General features: G+C 43.9%; 1 long non-coding RNA gene across 1 annotated transcript in view; it reads left to right on the top strand.

Annotated features, from left to right (window-relative positions):
- The first annotated feature begins 1,284 nt into the window (after nt 1-1,284).
- The window catches only part of LOC139533791 (uncharacterized), a 42,086-nt gene continuing 17,488 nt past the window's right edge, over nt 1,285-25,882 (top strand). Inside the window, exon 1 of the long non-coding RNA XR_011666855.1 lies at nt 1,285-1,494. This is a non-coding gene — a long non-coding RNA (uncharacterized lncRNA). The remainder of the gene's footprint in view (nt 1,495-25,882) is intronic.

Below are 25,882 nucleotides of genomic sequence, written 5' to 3'. Positions count from 1 at the left end.
GGGATTTAACTAGGCAAGTCAGTTTAAGAACAAATTCTTGTTTACAATGACGGCCTACCCCAGCCAAACCCGGACGACGCTGGGCCAATTGTGCGCCACCCTATGGGACTCCCAATCATGGCCGGTTGTGATACAGCCTGGAAACGAACCAGGGTCTGTAGTGACGCCTCTAGCACTGAGATGCAGTGCCTTAGACCGCTGCACCACTCGGGAGCCATGTCTGTCTGTTGCTGAGTTCATTGTCCTACCCAGCGACACCAACAGCCCCCTTTGTATTAGGTCTTTCCTCTCAGACTGTCGACATGCTATCTCTCCTCCACCACTGCCTTCTCTCAGCACGCCGTCGATAAGACCCCCCCCCCCGCCCTGCTCAGTAGGGAGAAACCATGGCAACTGGCCAACCTCGTGTTGACATCACAGAGCGTTAAATATAACCGCCTCACTATTCATTCCGCGATTTATCCCTGGCTCGCTATAAATACATGCTTTACTCCTGATAATTGTAGCTCCGCCAGGCTTGTTTGGAGGGGAGGAGGGTTAGGGGAAAGGCCTGAAAGTGTGTTTTTGTGTGTGTGTGTGTGTTTGTTCTCCCTCTCTTCCCACTGCTTCTCATTAAGGCTCCATCAGGGAGATGCATATTACAGAGAGTTTAGCCTCTATGAGATAATCTCATTCTGATCTTAATGACGATGGGCTAGACTAGGTCTCTTGTATTTGGAATGCAGGGGTTGTTTCAGTGTACTCTCCTTAGCATGGCAGGATATACAGTATACTTCATGCTACATTATCTAGAAACATCCATTTGGTTAATTCTGTTGAATTTGTCTCAGCTTTGTGCCTTTGGCTCTGCAGGCTAACAGAGTCATTTGGCACACTGGAGGAGACCTGGACTCGAACACAAAAGGTCACATTTGCCGGTTTGTGTGAATATAAATACGCTGTTGATAAGAGACTGTTTTCTGTACATCAGAAGTTCTACTGTGTGTTTGTTTTCAACAAACAGCTGAACTGGGTTGGTGAACATCAGCAGTGTGATGTCTGCGTGATATTTTCTTTGGCCAAAGCTGCATTCTAGTGTGTGGGAGAGAAAGAGAGGGAGGCGAGGAAAAGAAAGAAGGAGAGGGAGAGGAAGAGAGAGTGGGAGGAAGAGAGAGAGGGAGGAAGAGAGAGGAATTGAGAGAGAGGGAGATTGTGTGTGGTTTGGAAGAGGAGGGGAGAGGAAGAGAGAGAGGGAGGAAGAGAGAGAGGAATTGAGAGAGAGGGAGATTGTGTGTGGTTTGGAAGAGGAGGGGAGAGGAGAGGAAGAGAGAGAGGGAGGAAGAGAGAGGAATTGAGAGAGAGGGAGATTGTGTGTGGTTTGGAAGAGGAGGGGAGAGGAAGGAGGTTGCGTGCCATGAGTCGGCTGGCCTTCCAGCAGCCACTTCCTTCGTCACGGCCCTGGGGGTCTCTGGGGGTCAGCGTAAGGTCGACCAATCACACTGAGAATCACTCATGGTAAGTGGCCTCACTTGCTCTTTAAGTGACGCTGGGCTGACGCCAATAGGATAAAGGGCCTCCGTCTGGGGACTGTGTGTGTGTGTGTGTGTGTGTGTGTGTGTGTGTGTGTGTGTGTGTGTGTGTGTGTGTGTGTGTGTGTGTGTGTGTGTGTGTGTGTGTGTGTGTGTGTGTGTGTGTGTGTGTGTGTGTGTGTGTGTGTGTGTGTGTGTGTGTGTGTGTGTGTGTGTGTGTGTGCGTACAGGGGTGATGTGTGTGTGTGTGGGGGGGGTGAGGCAGTCTGCTGTTTTCCACTATCTATTAATCTAGTCTAGTCTCCTTTTAAACCACACAGACACACACACAGACACACAGACACACAGACACACTCCTCCCTTCTAGTCCAGCTACATCCTCACCAGACATCTCTGACACGCCATGGAATACACACACCTCTCTCTCTCTCTCTCTGAGTGATTACTCACCATCCTAATGGCATTTCCAATGTTACTAATGTTACTGATTGCTACTAATATAACATTTTGCTAAGACTGCTGTAATTTGAGAATCGCCAAATATGTGAGGGCAGCTCAACTTGATAACGCGCAATGGTAGAGTTATGGGAAATATGTGATGAAAGGGTTTCCGAGAAGCAAAGAAGGATTACAGTATATATTGGATTTGATATCAAGATAAGTAGATTTGTAATCAATGGATATCAAATATTCATGCTCTATTTGCAAACTTTTTCCCTGTGGATGAATGTTATAGACTCAGCCTCTCTGTGAACAATATCTAACTCTCTATTTCTCACTTTCTCTCTCTTTCCCTTTCTCTCCCTCTTTTCTCTCTCCCTGTCTCTCGCTCCGTCCACAGCCTCTCTCTCCCTCTTTCTCACACTCTTTTTTGCTACAAGCTTGTATGTGGGTCTAGTGATGGGGTTCAACTACTGTCAAAGATGCATGCTGTGTCTTAATGATTATGGATCCTCAGAATTCTATCCACTGTGTCTTAATGATTATGGATCCTCAGTATTCTATCCAGTGTGTCTTAATGATTATGGATCCTCAGTATTCTATCCACTGTGTCTTAATGATTATGGATCCTCAGTATTCTATCCACTGTGTCATAATGATTATGGATCCTCAGTATTCTATCCACTGTGTCTTAATGATTATGGATCCTCAGTATTCTATCCACTGTGTCTTAATGATTATGGATCCTCAGTATTCTATCCACTGTGTCATAATGATTATGGATCCTCAGTATTCTATCCACTGTGTCTTAATGATTATGGATCCTCAGTATTCTATCCACTGTGTCTTAATGATTATGGATCCTCAGTATTCTATCCACTGTGTCATAATGATTATGGATCCTCAGTATTCTATCCACTGTGTCTTAATGATTATGGATCCTCAGTATTCTATCCACTGTGTCATAATGATTATGGATCCTCAGTATTCTATCCACTGTGTCTTAATGATTATGGATCCTCAGTATTCTATCCACTGTGTCATAATGATTATGGATCCTCAGTATTCTATCCACTGTGTCTTAATGATTATGGATCCTCAGTATTCTATCCACTGTGTCATAATGATTATGGATCCTCAGTATTCTATCCACTGTGTCTTAATGATTATGGATCCTCAGTATTCTATCCACTGTGTCATAATGATTATGGATCCTCAGTATTCTATCCACTGTGTCTTAATGATTATGGATCCTCAGTATTCTATCCACTGTGTCTTAATGATTATGGATCCTCAGTATTCTATCCACTGTGTCTTAATGATTATGGATCCTCAGTATTCTATCCACTGTGTCATAATGATTATGGATCCTCAGTATTCTATCCAGTGTGTCTTAATGATAATGGATCCTCAGTATTCTATCCACTGTGTCTTAATGATTATGGATCCTCAGTATTCTATCCACTGTGTCATAATGATTATGGATCCTCAGTATTCTATCCAGTGTGTCTTAATGATTATGGATCCTCAGTATTCTATCCACTGTGTCATAATGATTATGGATCCTCAGTATTCTATCCAGTGTGTCTTAATGATTATGGATCCTCAGTATTCTATCCACTGTGTCATAATGATTATGGATCCTCAGTATTCTATCCACTGTGTCTTAATGATTATGGATCCTCAGTATTCTATCCACTGTGTCTTAATGATTATGGATCCTCAGTATTCTATCCACTGTGTCTTAATGATTATGGATCCTCAGTATTCTATCCACTGTGTCTTAATGATTATGGATCCTCAGTATTCTATCCACTGTGTCTTAATGATTATGGATCCTCAGTATTCTATCCACTGTGTCATAATGATTATGGATCCTCAGTATTCTATCCAGTGTGTCTTAATGATTATGGATCCTCAGTATTCTATCCACTGTGTCATAATGATTATGGATCCTCAGTATTCTATCCACTGTGTCATAATGATTATGGATCCTCAGTATTCTATCCACTGTGTCTTAATGATTATGGATCCTCAGTATTCTATCCACTGTGTCATAATGATTATGGATCCTCAGTATTCTATCCAGTGTGTCTTAATGATTATGGATCCTCAGTATTCTATTCACTGTGTCTTAATGATTATGGATCCTCAGTATTCTATCCACTGTGTCTTAATGATTATGGATCCTCAGTATTCTATCCACTGTGTCATAATGATTATGGATCCTCAGTATTCTATCCACTGTGTCTTAATGATTATGGATCCTCAGTATTCTATCCACTGTGTCATAATGATTATGGATCCTCAGTATTCTATCCACTGTGTCATAATGATTATGGATCCTCAGTATTCTATCCACTGTGTCATAATGATTATGGATCCTCAGTATTCTATCCAGTGTGTCATAATGATTATGGATCCTCAGTATTCTATCCACTGTGTCTTAATGATTATGGATCCTCAGTATTCTATCCACTGTGTCTCAATGATTATGGATCCTCAGTATTCTATCCACTGTGTCATAATGATTATGGATCCTCAGTGTTCTATACACTGTGTCATAATGATTATGGATCCTCAGTATTCTATCCACTGTGTCTTAATGATTATGGATCCTCAGTATTATATCCACTGTGTCATAATGATTATGGATCCTCAGTATTCTATCCACTGTGTCTTAATGATTATGGATCCTCAGTATTCTATCCACTGTGTCTTAATGATTATGGATCCTCAGTATTCTATCCACTGTGTCTTAATGATTATGGATCCTCAGTATTCTATCCACTGTGTCATAATGATTATGGATCCTCAGTATTCTATCCAGTGTGTCTTAATGATTATGGATCCTCAGTATTCTATTCACTGTGTCTTAATGATTATGGATCCTCAGTATTCTATCCACTGTGTCTTAATGATTATGGATCCTCAGTATTCTATCCACTGTGTCATAATGATTATGGATCCTCAGTATTCTATCCACTGTGTCTTAATGATTATGGATCCTCAGTATTCTATCCACTGTGTCATAATGATTATGGATCCTCAGTATTCTATCCACTGTGTCATAATGATTATGGATCCTCAGTATTCTATCCACTGTGTCATAATGATTATGGATCCTCAGTATTCTATCCAGTGTGTCATAATGATTATGGATCCTCAGTATTCTATCCACTGTGTCTTAATGATTATGGATCCTCAGTATTCTATCCACTGTGTCTCAATGATTATGGATCCTCAGTATTCTATCCACTGTGTCATAATGATTATGGATCCTCAGTATTCTATCCACTGTGTCTTAATGATTATGGATCCTCAGTATTCTATCCACTGTGTCTTAATGATTATGGATCCTCAGTATTCTATCCACTGTGTCATAATGATTATGGATCCTCAGTATTCTATCCACTGTGTCTTAATGATTATGGATCCTCAGTATTCTATCCACTGTGTCTTAATGATTATGGATCCTCAGTATTCTATCCACTGTGTCTTAATGATTATGGATCCTCAGTATTCTATCCACTGTGTCATAATGATTATGGATCCTCAGTATTCTATCCACTGTGTCTCAATGATTATGGATCCTCAGTATTCTATCCACTGTGTCTCAATGATTATGGATCCTCAGTATTCTATCCACTGTGTCTTAAGCCTCTTCAAATCTGATTTATTTGCCCTCAAGTTTTTTTTACTGTTATTTGGCATATCTTGTTGCTTGCTAGCTACTCTGTTTACAGTTTTACAAGAACATGTAGTAGCTAACTAGCTTGTTAATTGTTTACAAACAAATGAGTGAATGTACTATAAAGCTAAACAGCTAGCTAACTGACTGCCGTGGCTACCCAAAAAGGACTAGTTTTGAAAGTTGGATAATCTTATCCTTTGAAGCTTTAAAAGTATTCTTGCACTTTGATTTTGAACATTCAAAGCAACTGTGAAACGTCCATGGCAGGAGTCGTCACCTTGGGTTTCTACATAACTTCTGAGTGATAGGAAGCACCACCAACAGTCATCCTACGGCACACAGTGCACACACCCGTCGTTACTATGACAACTAGTGTAGCCATGTCAGAAAATGACTGCTGTCTGAACACACACAAATCCGATTTGGTAACTTGTAACTTGCTGTTTAGACAGTCAGTATGTCAAAATGGATTTGAAAAAAACAACAACTGATTTGAGCGTTAAGGCCTGCAGTGTGAACAGGGCTTTAATCATTATGGATCCTCACTATTCCATACACTGCCTCTGCTACTTTCACTTTTAACCAATAGCAAGGCTCAGTGTATGTGTGTCTTAGGACATCCAGACATGCATGTTTATACCTTCAGTGTCTCCCACATTCAAGCATACAGCTTACAGAAGGCCTAGGCAATACAACTAGTTCTGCCCAACCAAAAAGTGATGTCATTTATTATCATGTTTTTGTTGGGAAATATGCATCAGATGACATTCAAATGCATTTGTGTTGATTTTGTGTTGATATTCTAGCAAATTTGAGTAAATCAGAGCAAAACAAATTTATTTATATGACAACAACATAATGTGGTGCCCTTTAGGGGTTTAAACCCAGGGTTTAGATATGCATGGCCCACTGTGACACCATTCAGATCAGAGTCCAAAGACTTCTCTGTATCCTCATCATCATTACGCATCATCATTAGTCACCTCCATCACAGCCCAGAAGGACACAGACGTCGACACAGATCCAAACAAAAGGGAAAATCAGTGGTCAAGTGTTTCAATGCCGTGCATGTGAATAGAGGATGACTAACTCGCCTCGTTATGTATTTCTATGGCGCCCTGGGAAGAAGAATGCTATGACTCACACACAGGTGTGATTTCTGAACTGGACATTGGTTTCTGCTGCGGCACGAAATTGAATGTTCTATTCATCCTCTATGCAGAAATGAATAGCCTCCATGTATGTGGGTTGGATACATCTGTAGCTTACACAATGGAACTCAGTCTTTCTCTCTCTCTCTCCCTCTCTCTTCCCTCTCGACACGTTCACACTGCAGCAGTACTAGCTGGAACCGACCCAGTTTAGCTTGGCTTGACTTGCCTTGACACAAAGGGTTAACCATAGAAATGGAATGACTGCAATTCTATTTCTCTGGGGTTAACGTTCATCAGTTCCTCTGCCACTCCCTCTTCTACGCTGTCTCACTCGTCACTCAACGAGGTCAAAGGTAACTAAATGAAGCATATTCTCCCCCCATCTCACCCCCAGAAGGAGCACTGGGGTTCCTGTCCAAACTGGGTATGTTTAGCCTGTGGAATGCCTGGAACTCAAACATGAGATAAACCCAATACGAACTCTGACCCCCTTGGATCCTCGGTCCAATGCTCAAGACGGTATCTGAGCTTTCTTATCTACCCCAGAATGGGGCCCTGTGCTGGGCTTGAATGTAGCCAGTGTAGACCCCCACCACCACAATGCTTTGAAAATGATAAAAAGCTTGGCTTCACAAAATTGAGAGAGAGAGAGAGAGAGAGAGAGAGAGAGAGAGAGAGAGAGAGAGAGAGAGAGAGAGAGAGAGAGAGAGAGAGAGAGAGAGAGAGAGAGAGAGAGAGAGAGAGAGAGAGAGAGAGAGAGAGAGAGAGAGAGAGAGAGAGTGATTAATATTGTTGTTGTAGCTGTTATTAATGGTAATCCCATGTCCACTACTACTATTATTATTGCTGTTAATCCCACCATTTATTTATATATAAATATATATATATATTGTGTATATATATACATATATATTTTATTTAAATTTTTCGATATGTATACTTTGACAATGTAAGTAATAATAACTTGCCATGTCAATAAAGTCAATTGAATTGAATTGAATTGAATTGAGAGAGAGAGAGAGAGAGAGAGAGAGAGAGAGAGAGAGAGAGAGAGAGAGAGAGAGAGAGAGAGAGAGAGAGAGAGAGAGAGAGAGAGAGAGAGAACTGAGAACTGAGAACTGAGTCGGGTCCAGCTAGTACTGCTGCAGTGTGACCGTGTTGACTGCAACTCAACCACAAACACACTTCATTAGCCTGACCAAACACACTTCACTAGCCTGACCAAGAACGCCCTATTAGGCTGACCAAGAACACCCTATTAGGCTGACCAAGAACGCCCTATTAGGCTGACCAAGAACGCCCTATTAGCCTGACTAAGAACGCCCTATTAGGCTGACTAAGAACGCCCTATTAGGCTGACCCAGAACGTCCTATTAGGCTGACTGCCTATTAGGCTGATGCCCTATTAGGCTGACCAAGAACGCCCTATTAGGCTGACCAAGTACGCCCTATTAGGCTGACCAAGAATGCCCTATTAGGCTGACCAAGAACGTCCTATTAGGCTGACTGCCTATTAGGCTGATGCCCTATTAGGCTGACCAAGAACGCCCTATTAGGCTGACCAAGTACGCCCTATTAGGCTGACCAATAATGCCCTATTAGGCTGACCAAGAACGCCCTATTAGGCTGACCAAGAACGCCCTATTAGGCTGACCAAGAACACCCTATTAGGCTGACCAAGAACGCCCTATTAGCCTGACCAAGTACGCCCTATTAGGCTGACCAAGAACGCCCTGACCAAGAACACCCTATTAGGCTGACCAAGAACGCCCTATTAGGCTGACCAAGAACGCCCTGACCAAGAACGCCCTATTAGGCTGACCAAGAACGCCCTATTAGGCTGACCAAGAACGCCCTATTAGGCTTTGGCGATCATCTCTCATTAAGCAGGTTAAACATACATACACACACACTCTCTCCCTGACCAAAAACCTTTCTTCCAGATCGATGAGGAATATTCCCTAGACCACCTCTCTCTCTGTGGGTATACTGCCTACGTATGCAATCATACCTCTGAGCTCATAGATAATTGCCTGGATCTTGGATACTGGCTACTCGCTAACATGCCATGGCTTTACGCTGAGCTTTCCTATACCCCGGTTAAACATTGCGAAATTGCATTTCTGGAGCCCGGAGGCTCTTTGAAAATCCTCAGGAATAATGTTTGAAGCTTCCCCCGTGATCACATAAATATATATGAGAAGCTTGACTGGCACAAGATAGAGATACAGACAGTTAAGTGAGTGAGATGGTTGATAGTTGGTTGGTTGTCAGCATTAGCAGGCTGCAGTGAAAGTTACTGCTGTTCTAGTTCTGAAACTGGACTGTCTGACTGTATTTAAATATGTGCTTCCTCCATCCTTGTTTCCGCAACTCCTGGCCTCCCTCTCAAACCTCATTGGTGGAGGAAATCCAGGGGAAGGACTTTGGATTCTCTGCTCCAATGCGATTAGAAAGAGAGGAATTGGAGGAAACAAGGATATGGCGGTTAGTAACATTTTCCTGGGAGTGACTGCCCTATACCATCTCTGTTGAATTAACAGGTCTATTCCTGCCCACCACCAGATCCACAATACCAGCTCCTGTCATGCTGTTTTAAAGGGCACCGTACTATAGCTCAGGATTATTGCTTAACTCTCCTGGTAGTTCTGTACTCTAAACTCTCTCTTCTCTCTCTCTCTCTCTCTCTCTCTCTCTCTCTCTCTCTCTCTCTCTCTCTCTCTCTCTCTCTCTCTCTCTCTCTCTCTCTCTCTCTCTCTCTCTCTCTCTCTCTCTCTCGCTCTCTCTCTACCACCTGTCCCTCACAATGACATATCACCATGCTGTCCTCCCCCTTGTACACTTCTCCTGTCCGTCCATCTAAAAACAGACAGATCCCTCATCCCTGCAGAGAGCCCAAGTGAGTGAGTGAGTGAGAGAGAGAAACACAGAGAGTCAGGCAGAGAGAGGGAGAAACAGAAACAGAGAAACAGCGGAGAAACAGAGAAACCAAGAGGGAGAGAAGGGAGGGGAAGAGACAGGGAGAGAAATGCATTATGACTGGAGAAGGTTCTAGACCTCACAGGGAGAGGGAGAAGGAGAGGGAGAAAGCAGGGTCCCCAAGGTGTTCCAGACCGAGGCAGGGCGTTAATAAAAGCCTATCAGACGTCTCTCTCCTAGAGGACACACAGTACAGGCATGCACCGAGACACCACAAATAGCTACCACTGAAAGGAACAACTGGCCGGCTAATGTGTTCCCCAAGACAGACAGGGTGAGGGAGAGAGAGAGAAGGAGAGGGACAAAGGGAGCAAGGAGATAGACAGGTGGAAAAAGAGGGAGAGAGAACATGGAGAGAGAGAAAGAGGGAGAGGGAACATGGAGAGAGAGAAAGAGGATGAGGGAACATGGGGAGAGAGAAAGATGGTGAGGGAACATGGGGGAGAGAGAAAGAGGGAGAGACAACATGGGGGAGAGAGAAAGAGGGAACATGGGGAGAGAGAAAGAGGGAGAGAGAACATGGGGGAGAGAAAGAGGGAGAGGGAACATGGGGGAGAGAGAAAGAGGGAACATGGGGAGAGAGAAAGAGGGAGAGAGAACATGGGGGAGAGAAAGAGGGAGAGGGAACATGGAGAGAGAGAAAGAGGATGAGGGAACATGTGGAGAGAGAAAGATGGTGAGGGAACATGGGGGAGAGAGAAAGAGGGAGAGAGAACATGGGGGAGAGAGAAAGAGGGAACATGGGGAGAGAGAAAGAGGGAGAGAGAACATGGGGGAGAGAGAAAGAGGGAACATGGGGAGAGAGAAAGAGGGAGAGAGAACATGGGGGAGAGAGAAAGAGGGAACATGGGGAGAGAGAACATGGGGGAGAGAGAAAGAGGGAACATGGGCAGAGAGAAAGAGGGAGAGAGAACATGGGGGAGAGAGAAAGAGGGAACATGGGGAGAGAGAACATGGGGGAGAGAGAAAGAGGGAACATGGGGAGAGAGAAAGAGGGAGAGAGAACATGGGGGAGAGAGAAAGAGGGAACATGGGGGAGAGAGAAATAGGGAGAGAAAGAGCAAGTAGAACATGGCAGAGTTTGATCTTGAGTGACTTGCTTACTTTACTGTAATCTGTATTTATTCAAATGGTGAGTGTGTATGTGTGCGTGTTTTTGTGTGTGTTTGTTCGCATCTGTCTGTGTGTGTGTGTATGTGCCTGCCTGTTTCTGAGTGTGTGTGTATGCGCAGGTACCCTCGCCTGGGTGTGTGAGGTATGCTGCTGACCCTACAGTGTCATAGCCAGACCCTGACCAGTCCCTCCTCGGTGCCAGACACGGCAGAGCTATGAGCCTGACCAGTCCCTCCTCGGTGCCAGACACGGCAGAGCTATGAGCCTGACCAGTCCCTCCTCGGTGCCAGACCAGGCAGAGCTATGAGCCTGACCAGTCCCTCCTCGGTGACAGACACGGCAGAGCTATGAGCCTGACCAGTCCCTCCTCGGTGCCAGACACGGCAGAGCTATGCGCCTGACCAGTCCCTCCTCGGTGCCAGACACGGCAGGGCTATGAGCCTGACCAGTCCCTCCTCGGTGCCAGACACGGCAGAACTATGAGCCTGACCAGTCCCTCCTCGGTGGCAGACACGGCAGAGCTATGAGCCTGACCAGTCCCTCCTCGGTAACAGACACGGCAGAGTTATGGGGCCTCCCCTAATAGGTGAAAGCTTTACACAACACACACATATTGGATTCTCAATCTGAGGTCACCCGCTTGTTAAAAAGAACAGACCAAGTGAGACCAAGGGTTTGACATTTCCAGACCAGGGTATCCCCCTGTTTGTGTCCTTTACTGATATGTGATTCTCTATTCAATTCTCAAGTGATTTCCCACAGGGTGGGCTCACCCGTTTATGATGAAAATAACCATGAGGGTAACGGAGGGTGTTGATATTTACAGACCAGGGTATCCCCTTCTTTTTTGCTCCCAACCGGAAAAACCCTGCTAGCATACATATGGTAAATCCCTGCTAGCATACATACTGTAAAACCCTGCTAGCATGCATACTGTAAAACCCTGCTAGCATGCATACTGTAAAACCCTGCTAGCATACATACTGTAAAACCCTGCTAGCATGCATACTGTAAAACCCTGCTAGCATGCATACTGTAAAACCCTGCTAGCATACATACTGTAAAACCCTGCTAGCATGCATACTGTAAAACCCTGCTAGCATACACACTGTAAAACCCTGCTAGCTTACAGACTGTAAAACCCTGCTAGCATACATACTGTAAAACCCTGCTAGCATACACACTGTAAAACCCTGCTAGCATACATACTGTAAAACCCTCCTAGCATGCATACTGTAAAACCCTGCTAGCATACACACTGTAAAACCCTGCTAGCATACACAATGTAAAACCCTGCTAGCATACAGATTGTAAAACCCTGCTAGCATACATACTGTAAAACCCTGCTAGCATACAGACTGTAAAACCCTGCTGCATACATGCTGTAAAACCCTGCTGCATACAGACTGTAAAACCCTGCTGCATACAGACTGTAAAACCCTGCTAGCATACAGACTGTAAAACCCTGCTAGCATACATACTGTAAAACACTGCTAGCATACAGACTGTAATACCCTGCTGCATACATGCTGTAAAACCCTGCTAGCATACAGACTGTAAAACCCTGCTAGCATACAGACTGTAAAACCCTGCTAGCATACATACTGTAAAACCCTGCTAGCATACATACTGTAAAACCCTGCTAGCATACAGACTGTAAAACCCTGCTGCATACATGCTGTAAAACCCTGCTAGCATACATACTGTAAAACCCTGCTAGCATACATACTGTAAATCCATGCTAGCATACAGACTGTATAACCCTGCTAGCATACATACTGTAAATCCCTGCTAGCATACAGACTGTATAACCCTGCTAGCATACATACTTTAATGACTTTGGCTCAATTGCAAAAAAAGTGTGTTTATATTTCAGAGTTTGTGAAAAGGAGGCAGTGGAGAGAAGAAATCTCTCTCTCTCTTTCTCTCTCTCTTTCTCTCTCTCTCTCTGTCAATTAAATTACATTTAAGGGGCTTTATTTGCACGGGAAACATATGTTTACATTACTAAAGCAAGTGAAACGGATAAACAAAAGTGAAATAAACAATAAAAAAGTGAACAGTAAATATTACACTCACAAGTTCCAAAATATTAGAGACATTTCAAATGTCATATTATGTCTCTCTCTCTCTCTCTCTCTCTCTCTCTCTCTCTCTCTCTCTCTCTCTGTCTCTCTCTCTCGCTCTGAGGGATTTCCCCCTCTTGCAGTTAGCACAGCTGTCTCACCAACTGTGTCTTCTCTTCTCTGTCAAGGGGCACCTCAGCCGTTTGTCATTGACGTTTCCATGGCAACATGTGGCATCAGGAGTAATGCAGTTACTTAAAAAAGAAAAATGTATTACTTCTTCTGTATGTTTAGGCCAGTAATAGTAATGACGGTTTAGTTGTGGGAACGTTGTGGGAACGTTTTGGGGAAGTCGGGGGGATTCCGTGACTGGAATTTCCCAGACTTCCCAGCTTCTGTGATATCAAAGCTGGGTATCAGACCTTGAAATGTGAGTCAGATATTCCAGAGCCGGTGACCGTCTGTCCATCCTCCTCGTGATTCACTCTGTTCCAAGTTATGTCACCGATGATTTTGGTTAAGGTTAAGGTCAGGAAGTACTAGAAATAGTAACTGATTTACACAGTCGGATTGGAAAATCCTTAAGATGTAGAGCCCCCTAACTAGTCACTGGTGAATCTACCTCCATCTGTGTGCGGGGGACATTTAGGGGACGTTGTCTTAGCCTTTAGCCTCTTCATAACGCTCCTGTCAGGCTGGTTGGCACTGGTGCAGAGAGGGGACGAAAACGCCAGAAAATATCAGATCTATATCAGCCTGACTAGGTTAGAATGGTCCCATTGAAACGTCCTCTCAGGAGGGGCATTGATTTCCATTTCAAATGTGTCTTTTAACTGTGCATGTTATCCACTGCATGTGCTTCATTATGTTGGTTGATGTGTCTGCGTGTGGGAGGTAGTTCCCCATCACTGAATAAGCTTGTATCCTTTGTGTGTGTGTGAGGTAGTGTCACTAGTGGTTTCCCTGGTCGTTTCCATGGTTTCTGTTGACTTCAAGGCCAATGTGTTTGAGTGTGAGAGTGTGAGAGTGTGAGAGTGTGGTGTGAGAGTGTGGTGTGTGTGTGTGTGTGTGTGTGTGTGTGTGTGTGTGTGTGTGTGTGTGTGTGTGTGTGTGTGTGTGTGTGTGTGTGTGTGTGTGTGTGTGTGTGTGTGTGTGTGTGTGTGTGTGTGTGTGTGTGTGTGTGTGTGTGTGTGTGTGTGTGTGTGTGTGTGCATGTTTGCCTGTTTCCTTGCCTGTGTGTGTTTAAGTTTGTGTATGCCTGTGTGTTTTTAAGTTTGTATATGCCCGTGTGTGTGTGCCTGTGTCTGTGTGTGACCGTATACCCAGGCTCACTGTCAGAGGAGGGATGCTTCTCTTCCATTTCCATCTGCCCTCCTTTACCATACTGCCTGCGTCTGTGTGTCATGGAAAACCCCTGTTTATTAAACATCATTCTGTGGATCGTTCAGATATGATATAATAAGATCTACAGGCCAGATTACTCACACACTCACTCACACACACTCACACACACACACTCACACACACACACACACACACTCTCTCACACTCAAACACATTGACCCAAGCACATAAGCCTTGAAATCAACAGAAACCACAAAAACAAACAGGGAAACCACTGGTGACACTACCTCACTGTATAGACTGCAGAGGCAGCCTGTGTTGTGTTCCATTAGACTTCAGAATACAGAGTGGTCTCTGGGTCACCCTGACACCTTGGTCATGTAAGCAGTGTAACAAAGGATGCATTTTCCCAGCCAGTGGAAACCTCCCGTCATCGTTCCACTAGCAGGTGGCAGGTCATCCTCTGAAATAAAGTGTGACTGTGTGTCCATTTAGGATGACGGCAGGTGGATGATTGATATTTGATGGGATGATAGGATTTTGTGTTGTTAACGGAATGTGACTGGCAGAACGGGTGTTGTGGAGGATGAGGGCTGCAGTAGGTATCTCAGATAGAGGGGAGTGAGGCCTGTCTGTCTGCCTGTCTGCTTGTCTGCCTGTCTGTCTTTCTACATGTCTGCCTGTCTTTCTGCCTGTCTGCCTGTCTGCCTGTCTGCCTGTCTGTTTGTCTGTCTGCCTCTCTGTTTACAGCCCATATACATTGTAGTTCATTAAAAGTTATAGGTCCTCAAAGCACACACATCCCTGGGTCGTGCCTCCTTTCAGGTCGCTGCAGGAAGTGACTGGAACGAGCTGCAAAAAACACTCAAACTGGACCGTTTTATCTCCATCTCTTCATTCAAAGACTCAATCATGGACACTCTTACTGACAGTTGTCGTTGCTTCGCGTAATGTATTGTTGTCTCTACCTTCTTGCCCTTTGTGCTGTTGACTGCGCCCAATAATGTTTGTACCATATGTTTTACTGCTACCATGTTGTGCTGCTGCCATGTGGTGTTGTTGTCATGTTGTGTTGCTACCATGCTGTGTTTTCATGTGTTGCTGCCATGCTATGTTGTTGTCTTAGGTCTCTCTTTATCAGAGATCAAGGTAAGACCCAGGTGCAGACTGTCGAAGTAACAATGTTTAAAACTTCTCTGCGCTACGGATCCCTTTAGCGGGATCATTTTCCTAAACAACCGCTGAATTGCAGGGCGCAAAATATTACTAACAATATTTATAATCATGCAATCACAAGTGAAATATACCAAAACACAGCTTAGCTTGTTGTTAATCCACCTATCGTGTCAGATTTTGAAAATATGGTTTGCAGCGAAAGCAATCCAAGCTTTTGTGAGTGTATCAATCAATGCTACAACAGCTAGCCCCAAATTAGCATGGTCACAAAATTCGTAAAAGCAATAAAATTAATCGCTTACCTTTGATAATCTTCGGATGTTTGCACTCACGAGACTCCCAGTTACACAATAAATGTTATTTTTGTTCGATAAATATTACTTTTATAACAAAAAAATGCCATTTGGGTTGCGCGTTATGTTCAGAAAACTACAGACTCGTTCCGGTCCTGAAAGGCAGAAGAAATTTCCCAAACGTATCAGACTCAAAAATATTACTAAAAATATTTATAATCATGCAATCACAAGTGAAATATACCAAAACACAGTTTAGCTTGTTGTTAATCCACCTATCGTGTCAGATTTTGAAAATATGCTTTGCAGCGAAAGCAATCCAAGCTTTTGTGAGTGTATCAATCAATGCTACAACAGCTAGCCCCAAATTAGCATGGTCACGAAAGTCAGAAAAGCAATAAAATTAATCGCTTACCTTTGATAATCTTCGGATGTTTGCACTCACGAGACTCCCAGTTACACAACAAATGTTCTTTTTGTTCGATAAATATTACTTTTTATAACAAAAAAACGCCATTTGGGTTGCGCGTTATGTTCAGAAAACCAAAGCCTCGTTCCGTTCGACGAAAATTCCAAAAAGTATCCGTAATGTTCGTAGAAACATGTCAAATGTTTTTTATAATCAATCCTCAGGTTGTTTTTAACAAACATAATCGATAATATTTCAACCGGACCGTAACCTATGCAATAAAAGATAGAAAGAACATGGAGAGCTACCCCTCTCGCACGCTGGAACTAATCAGAGGACACCTGACTAGTTTTGAAAAATCTCGCTCATTTTTCAAAATAAAAGCCTGAAACTATGTCTAAAGCCTGGTCACAGGCTGAGGAAGCCATTGGAAAAGGAATCTGGTTGATACCCCTTTAAATGGAAGAAAGACGGGCCAGGAAACACAGATTTTTAAAAAAAATGACTTCCGGGTTAGATTTTCTCAGGTTTTCGCCTGCAGAATCAGTTTTGTTATACTCACAGACAATATTTTTGACAGTTTTGGAAACTTTGGAGTGTTTTCTATCCTAATCTGTAAATGATATGCATATTCTACGATCTGGACCTGAGAAATAGTCTGTTTACCTTGGGAACGTTATTTTCTTTTTTATTAAAAAAATATGACCCCTAGCGTCAAGTGGTTTAATGTTCAATGAGGTTTAATGAGGCAAGCAGTAGACAGGTCAAGGCAGGCAGAGGTCGGTAATCCAGAGGGAGGCAGAGGTACAGGTCGGCAGGCAGGCTCAGGGTCGGGGGCAGGCAGAGTGGTCAGGCAGGCGGGCTCAGAGACAGGACAGGCAAGGGTCAAGACCGGGAGGAATAGCAAAAAGAGAATAGATGCAGAAGTACAGGAAAACACGCTGGTTGACTTGAAAAATATACAAGACGAACTGACAACAAACAGACAGAGAACACAGGTATAAATACACAGGGGATATTGGGGAAGACAGGCGACACCTGGAGGGGGGGTGTGACAAGTACAAGGACAGGTGAAACAGATCAGGCCGTGACACTATATGTAGTGTTATGGTGTTGTGATGTGTGTTTTGTCCTATATTTAAATTTTTTTATCCCAGTCCCCGGAGGTGGCCTTTTGCCTTCTGGTAGGCCGTCATTGTAAATAGCCTAGTTAAATAAAGGTGCATGCCTTTATTTACTTTTTTAAAAACAGACAGGCAGACAAACAGACATCCAGGAGGGGGTCTTTTAACAGACAGATAAACTGTTGCCATTTCCCCTCTCTCTCTCTTCCTCTCCATGGTTTCCTGTGAGGCTCGTGGCACTGTGCCAATCCAGAGCAGATACAGAGGTTGAAAATCCTCCCAAACACAACTGTCCCCCCCCCAGGCTCCAACCCTCATGGGCCACCCTGTGCCCACAGATCACTAGATCGCAAAGCCGCCTGGGTCAAAAGCCAAAGGTTATAAAGGGGTAAATCTGAAAACGAGAGGTGGTATAAAAACGCAATGACCAATAAAATGTCCATACCTACACCCTGACCTCAGTTCATTACCTACACCCTGACCTCAGTTCATTACCTACACCCTGACCTTAGTTCATTACCTACACCCTGACCTCAGTTCATTACCTACACCCTGACCTCAGTTCATTACCTACACCCTGACCTCAGTTCATTACCTACACCCTGACCTCAGATCATTACCTACACCCTGACCTCAGTTCATTACCTACACCCTGACCTCAGTTCATTACCTACACCCTGACCTCAGTTCATTACCTACACCCTGACCTCAGTTCATTAGCTACACCCTGACCTAAGATCATTACCTACACCCTGACCTCAGTTCATTACCTACACCCTGACCTCAGTTCATTACCTACACCCTGACCTCAGTTCATTACCTACACACTGACCTCAGTTCATTACCTACACCCTGACCTCAGTTCATTACCTACACCCTGACCTCAGTTCATTACCTACACCCTGACCTCAGTTCATCACCTACACCCTGACCTCAGATCATTACCTACACCCTGACCTCAGTTCATTACCTACACCCTGACCTCAGTTCATTACCTACACACTGACCTCAGTTCATTACCTACACCCTGACCTCAGATCATTACCTACACCCTGACCTCAGTTCATCACCTACACCCTGACCTCAGTTCATTACCTACACCCTGACCTCAGTTAATCACCTACACCCTGACCTCAGTTCATCACCTACACCCTGACCTCAGATCATTACCTACACCCTGACCTCAGTTCATTACCTACACCCTGACCTCAGATCATTACCTATACCCTGACCTCAGTTCATTACCTACACCCTGACCTCAGTTCATTACCAACACCCTGACCTCAGTTCATTACCTACACCCTGACCTCAGTTCATCACCTACACCCTGACCTCAGTTCATCACCTACACCCTGACCTCAGTTCATTACCTACACCCTGACCTCAGTTCATTACCTACACCCTGACCTCAGATCATTACCTACACCCTGACCTCAGTTCATTACCTACACACTGACCTCAGTTCATTACCTACACCCTGACCTCAGATCATTACCTACACCCTGACCTCAGTTCACTACCTACACCCTGACCTCAGTTCATTACCTACACCCTGACCTCAGTTCATCACCTACACCCTGACCTCAGTTCATCACCTACACCCTGACCTCAGATCATTACCTACACCCTGACCTCAGATCATTACCTACACCCTGACCTCAGTTCATTACCTACACCCTGACCTCAGATCATTACCTATACCCTGACCTCAGTTCATTACCTACACCCTGACCTCAGTTCATTACCAACACCCTGACCTCAGTTCATTACCTACACCCTGACCTCAGTTCATCACCTACACCCTGACCTCAGTTCATCACCTACACCCTGACCTCAGTTCATTACCTACACCCTGACCTCAGTTCATTACCTACACCCTGACCTCAGATCATTACCTACACCCTGACCTCAGTTCATTACCTACACACTGACCTCAGTTCATTACCTACACCCTGACCTCAGATCATTACCTACACCCTGACCTCAGTTCACTACCTACACCCTGACCTCAGTTCATTACCTACACCCTGACCTCAGTTCATCACCTACACCCTGACCTCAGTTCATCACCTACACCCTGACCTCAGATCATTACCTACACCCTGACCTCAGTTCATTACCTACACCCTGACCTCAGTTCATTACCTACACCCTGACCTCAGATCATTACCTACACCCTGACCTCAGTTCATTACCTACACCCTGACCTCAGTTCATTACCTACACCCTGACCTCAGTTCATTACCTACACCCTGACCTCAGTTCATTACCTACACCCTGACCTCAGATCATTACCTACACCCTGACCTCAGTTCATTACCTACACCCTGACCTCAGTTCATTACCTACACCCTGACCTCAGTTCATCACCTACACCCTGACCTCAGATCATTACCTACACCTTGACCTCAGTTCATTACCTACACCCTGACCTCGGTTCATCACTTACACCCTGACCTCAGTTCATTACCTACACCCTGACCTCAGTTCATTACCTACACCCTGACCTCAGATCATTACCTACACCCTGACCTCAGTTCATTACCTACACCCTGACCTCAGTTCATTACCTACACCCTGACCTCAGATCATTACCTACACCCTGACCTCAGTTCATCACTTACACCCTGACCTCAGTTCATCACCTACACCCTGACCTCAGTTCATTAACTACACCCTGACCTCAGTTCATTACCTACACCCTGACCTCAGTTCATTACCTACACCCTGACCTCAGTTCATTACCTACACCCTGACCTCAGTTCATTACCTACACCCTGACCTTAGTTCATTACCTACACCCTGACCTCAGTTCATTACCTACACACTGACCTCGGTTCATTACCTACACTCTGACCTCAGTTCATCACCTACACCCTGACCTCAGTTCATCACCTACACCCTGACCTCAGTTCATTACCTACACCCTGACCTCAGTTCATTACCTACACACTGACCTCAGTTCATTACCTACACCCTGACCTCAGTTCATTACCTACACCCTGACCTCAGTTCATTACCTACACCCTGACCTCGGTTCATTACCTACACCCTGACCTCAGTTCATCAACTACACCCTGACCTCAGTTCATTACCTACACCCTGACCTCAGTTCATTACCTACACCCTGACCTCAGTTCATTACCTACACCCTGACCTCAGTTCATTACCTACACCCTGACCTCAGTTCATTACCTACACCCTGACCTCGGTTCATTACCTACACCCTGACCTCAGTTCATCAACTACACCCTGACCTCAGATCATTACCTACACCCTGACCTCAGTTCATCACCTACACCCTGACCTCAGTTCATTACCTACACACTGACCTCAGTTCATCACCTACACCCTGACCTCAGTTCATTACCTACACCCTGACCTCAGATCATTACCTACACCCTGACCTCAGTTCATCACCTACACCCTGACCTCAGATCATTACCTACACCCTGACCTCAGTTCATTACCTACACCCTGACCTCAGTTCATTACCTACACCCTGACCCCAGTTCATTACCTACACCCTGACCTCAGTTCATTACCTACACCCTGACCTCAGTTCATTACCTACACCCTGACCTCAGTTCATTATCTACACCCTGACCTCGGTTCATCACACATTTTCAATCCATAATGAACAACTCCCAGAAAAGGGATGAAAAAGTTACTCATAATCCCCTCAGTAGGACGTTCATCATCAGGTCTGTTTAGCGGTACAGTGACGTGATGTGGCTAGGCAGCAGTCCCATGGTGGCTAGCTGGCTGCTCTCTGCTGGGACGCTGAGAGGACCATCCCTTCTGCCCAGCCATGACATAATGGTCACAGTGCTGCATGGCCTCATCGGCCTGACATTGCCCTCTGTACAGTATCAGCATCCCTAGAGGACCACAGGCTGAAGTGCTCTTTCATCGTCTACTTGGAAACAACTCTACCACTGGCTCCAATCCCTCTGAATGTATTTTGAGATGCTTTGCTATTGTCTGGAATACGTTGCAAGTGTTTAGGTGCTTTCCTATTGGTTGAAATGGGTTTGGAATATTTGAGATTCTTTCCTATTGGATGATATCCTGCTTAAGTATTTGCGGTGCTTTCCTATTGGTTGAAATTGTTTGCAAGTATTTGTGCTTGGATACTCGCTGAGATCTGTTGCAAGTATTCAAGGTGATTTCATGTTTTGACGAATGAGACATACAGTACTACTAGTGCTGCTTCAATAGGGAATGTATTGCCCTTTTAAATAGGAATCATTGGTGATGCTTCAATAGGCAGTGTATTGCCCTTTTAAATAGGAATCATTGGTGATGCTTCAATAGGGAATGTATTGCCCTTTTAAATAGGAATCATTGGTGATGCTTCAATAGGCAGTGTATTGCCCTTTTAAATAGGAATCATTGGTGATGCTTCAATAGGGAATGTATTGCCCTTTTAAATAGGAATCATTGGTGATGCTTCAATAGGCAGTGTATTGCCCTTTTAAATAGGAATCATTGGTGATGCTTCAATAGGCAGTGTATTGCCCTTTTAAATAGGAATCATTGGTGATGCTTCAATAGGCAGTGTATTGCCCTTTTAAATAGGAATCATTGGCGATGCTTCAATAGGCAGTGTATTGCCCTTTTAAATAGGAATCATTGGTGATGCTTCAATAGGCAGTGTATTGCCCTTTTAAATAGGAATCATTGGCGATGCTATTTAGTAGGTAAATACATCCCTTCTAGTGAAATGGGAAGCTATTGGTGCTGTGTGTATCCAGAGGGTATCTGAACCCTTGTAATTCCAGGCATTGGTGCTGCTTCAATAGGTAGATGGCAGCAAGCCGATTGACTGGGAGGAGGAATTGGAGCTGTTTTATTATGGTAAACAGGCTGTGCTGCAGAGATAGCACTGAGGCCATTTACCCAGATGACACTGAGCTGATGATACCCAGGCACACACTGGAGCTCTCTGCCCGAGCAGGCGGCATGCATACATACATTCATGCACGCGCAGATGCTCACACACACACACAGGATTGCAAATGCACGCTCACACACACGAACGCTCACACACACACACAGCCTGTCCTCTTTCTCAGCCACCGCTCACTCAATCCTCAGTCCCACTGTCCTCCATGTTCTGTGTCTCTCTCCCTTTTCTCTTTTCCAGAATAACGCACCTCAGTGCCACTGGAGATATCATAAACCACAACGTAACACAACAGAATCAAATGTCATCACAATAAATCTGAATGTAAACACTGCAAATAAGGTTTTAGTTTGGGTCAGTTCAGTTAATTTCATTATCTGTGTCCTATTTGCGCTGGAGGTTGGCTTTTGGGGGGGATGACCTCATGCCGCAAGACAGCTGCCAACAACCACCAGACTGCTTATGATACAGAGCCACTCTAGCCTTAATACGCTGGGTTGTAGAACGGCCGGGAGTGAGGAGTGATACCATGGTTAAACCAGTGTGATTATGTAATGAGTGTAGGAGTGGCACCGTGGTTAAACCGGTGTGATTATGTAATGAGTGTAGGAGTGATGCCATGGTTAAACCAGTGTGATTATGTAATGAGTGTAGGAGTGATACCATGGTTAAACCAGTGTGATTATGTAATGAGTGTAGGAGTGATGCCATGGTTAAACCAGTGTGATTATGTAATGAGTGTAGGAGTGATGCCATGGTTAAACCAGTGTGATTATGTAATGAGTGTAGGAGTGATGCCATGGTTAAACCAGTGTGATTATGTAATGAGTGTAGGAGTGATGCCATGGTTAAACCAGTGTGATTATGTAATGAGTGTAGGAGTGGCACCGTGGTTAAACCGGTGTGATTATGTAATGAGTGTAGGAGTGATGCCATGGTTAAACCAGTGTGATTATGTAATGAGTGTAGGAGTGATACCATGGTTAAACCAGTGTGATTATGTAATGAGTGTAGGAGTGATGCCATGGTTAAACCAGTGTGATTATGTAATGAGTGTAGGAGTGATGCCATGGTTAAACCAGTGTGATTATGTAATGAGTGTAGGAGTGATGCCATGGTTAAACCAGTGTGATTATGTAATGAGTGTAGGAGTGATGCCATGGTTAAACCAGTGTGATTATGTAATGAGTGTAGGAGTGATGCCATGGTTAAACCAGTGTGATTATGTAATGAGTGTAGGAGTGATGCCATGGTTAAACCAGTGTGATTATGTAATGAGTATAGAAGTGATGCCATGGTTAAACCAGTGTGATTATGTAATGAGTGTAGGAGTGATACCATGGTTAAACCAGTGTGATTATGTAATGAGTGTAGGAGTGGCACCATGGTTAAACCAGTGTGATTACGTAATGAGTGTAGGAGTGATACCATGGTTAAACCAGTGTGATTACGTAATGAGTGTAGGAGTGATACCATGGTTAAACCAGTGTGATTATGTAATGAGTGTAGGAGTGGCACCATGGTTAAACCAGTGTGATTACGTAATGAGTGTAGGAGTGATACCATGGTTAAACCAGTGTGATTACGTAATGAGTGTAGGAGTGATACCGTGGTTAAACCAGTGTGATTATGTAATGAGTGTAGGAGTGATGCCATGGTTAAACCAGTGTGATTATGTAATGAGTGTAGGAGTGATGCCATGGTTAAACCAGTGTGATTATGTAATGAGTGTAGGAGTGATGCCATGGTTAAACCAGTGTGATTATGTAATGAGTGTAGGAGTGATGCCATGGTTAAACCAGTGTGATTATGTAATGAGTGTAGGAGTGATGCCATGGTTAAACCAGTGTGATTATGTAATGAGTGTAGGAGTGATGCCATGGTTAAACCAGTGTGATTATGTAATGAGTGTAGGAGTGATGCCATGGTTAAACCAGTGTGATTATGTAATGAGTATAGAAGTGATGCCATGGTTAAACCAGTGTGATTATGTAATGAGTGTAGGAGTGATACCATGGTTAAACCAGTGTGATTATGTAATGAGTGTAGGAGTGGCACCATGGTTAAACCAGTGTGATTACGTAATGAGTGTAGGAGTGATACCATGGTTAAACCAGTGTGATTACGTAATGAGTGTAGGAGTGATACCATGGTTAAACCAGTGTGATTATGTAATGAGTGTAGGAGTGGCACCATGGTTAAACCAGTGTGATTACGTAATGAGTGTAGGAGTGATACCATGGTTAAACCAGTGTGATTACGTAATGAGTGTAGGAGTGATACCGTGGTTAAACCAGTGTGATTATGTAATGAGTGTAGGAGTGATGCCATGGTTAAACCAGTGTGATTACATAATGAGTGTAGGAGTGGCACCATGGTTAAACCAGTGTGATTACATAATGAGTGTAGGAGTGATACCATGGTTAAACCAGTGTGATTACGTAATGAGTGTAGGAGTGATACCATGGTTAAACCAGTGTGATTACGTAATGAGTGTAGGAGTGATACCATGGTTAAACCACTGTGATTATGTAATGAGTGTAGGAGTGACTGGTGTGATTACGTAATGAGTGTAGGAGTGATACCATGGTTAAACCGGTGTGATTACATAATGAGTGTAGGAGTGACTGGTGTGATTACGTAATGAGTGTAGGAGTGATACCATGGTTAAACCAGTGTGATTATGTAATGAGTGTAGGAGTGGCACCATGGTTAAACCGGTGTGATTATGTAATGAGTGTAGGAGTGATACCATGGTTAAACCAGTGTGATTACGTAATGAGTGTAGGAGTGACTGGTGTGATTACATAACGAGTTTAGGAGTGACTGGTGTGATTACATAACGAGTTTAGGAGTGACTGGTGTGATTACATAATGAGTTTAGGAGTGACCGGTGTGATTACATAATGAGTTTAGGAGTGACTGGTGTGATTACATAACGAGTTTAGGAGTGACTGGTGTGATTACATAACGAGTTTAGGAGTGACTGGTGTAATTACATAATGAGTTTAGGAGTGACTGGTGTGATTACATAATGAGTTTAGGAGTGACTGGTGTGATTACATAACGAGTTTAGGAGTGACTGGTGTGATTACATAACGAGTTTAGGAGTGACCGGTGTGATTACATAATGAGTTTAGGAGTGACTGGTGTGATTACATAATGAGTTTAGGAGTGACTGGTGTGATTACATAATGAGTTTAGGAGTGACTGGTGTGATTACATAATGAGTTTAGGAGTGACTGGTGTGATTACATAACGAGTTTAGGAGTGACTGGTGTGATTACATAATGAGTTTAGGAGTGACTGGTGTGATTACATAACGAGTTTAGGAGTGACCGGTGTGATTACATAATGAGTTTAGGAGTGACTGGTGTGATTACATAATGAGTTTAGGAGTGACTGGTGTGATTACATAACGAGTTTAGGAGTGACCGGTGTGATTACATAACGAGTTTAGGAGTGACTGGTGTGATTACATAATGAGTTTAGGAGTGACCGGTGTGATTACATAGTGAATGTAGGAGTGACTGGTGTGATTACATAGTGAATGTAGGAGTGAAGCCGTGGTTAAACAGCCAGAAGAAGTTACAGGCTGTGGAGAGGTGCTTAGCGAGCAACCCTCTGAGTGCTATGGTATGACACAGATGCATGCATGCGCTCAAACGTGCA

Source organism: Salvelinus alpinus, chromosome 11 (assembly GCF_045679555.1).
Source record: "Salvelinus alpinus chromosome 11, SLU_Salpinus.1, whole genome shotgun sequence".
NCBI lineage: Eukaryota > Metazoa > Chordata > Actinopteri > Salmoniformes > Salmonidae > Salvelinus > Salvelinus alpinus.
Note: the sequence above shows the minus strand (reverse complement) of the source record. Positions and strands in the feature narration are given on the sequence as shown.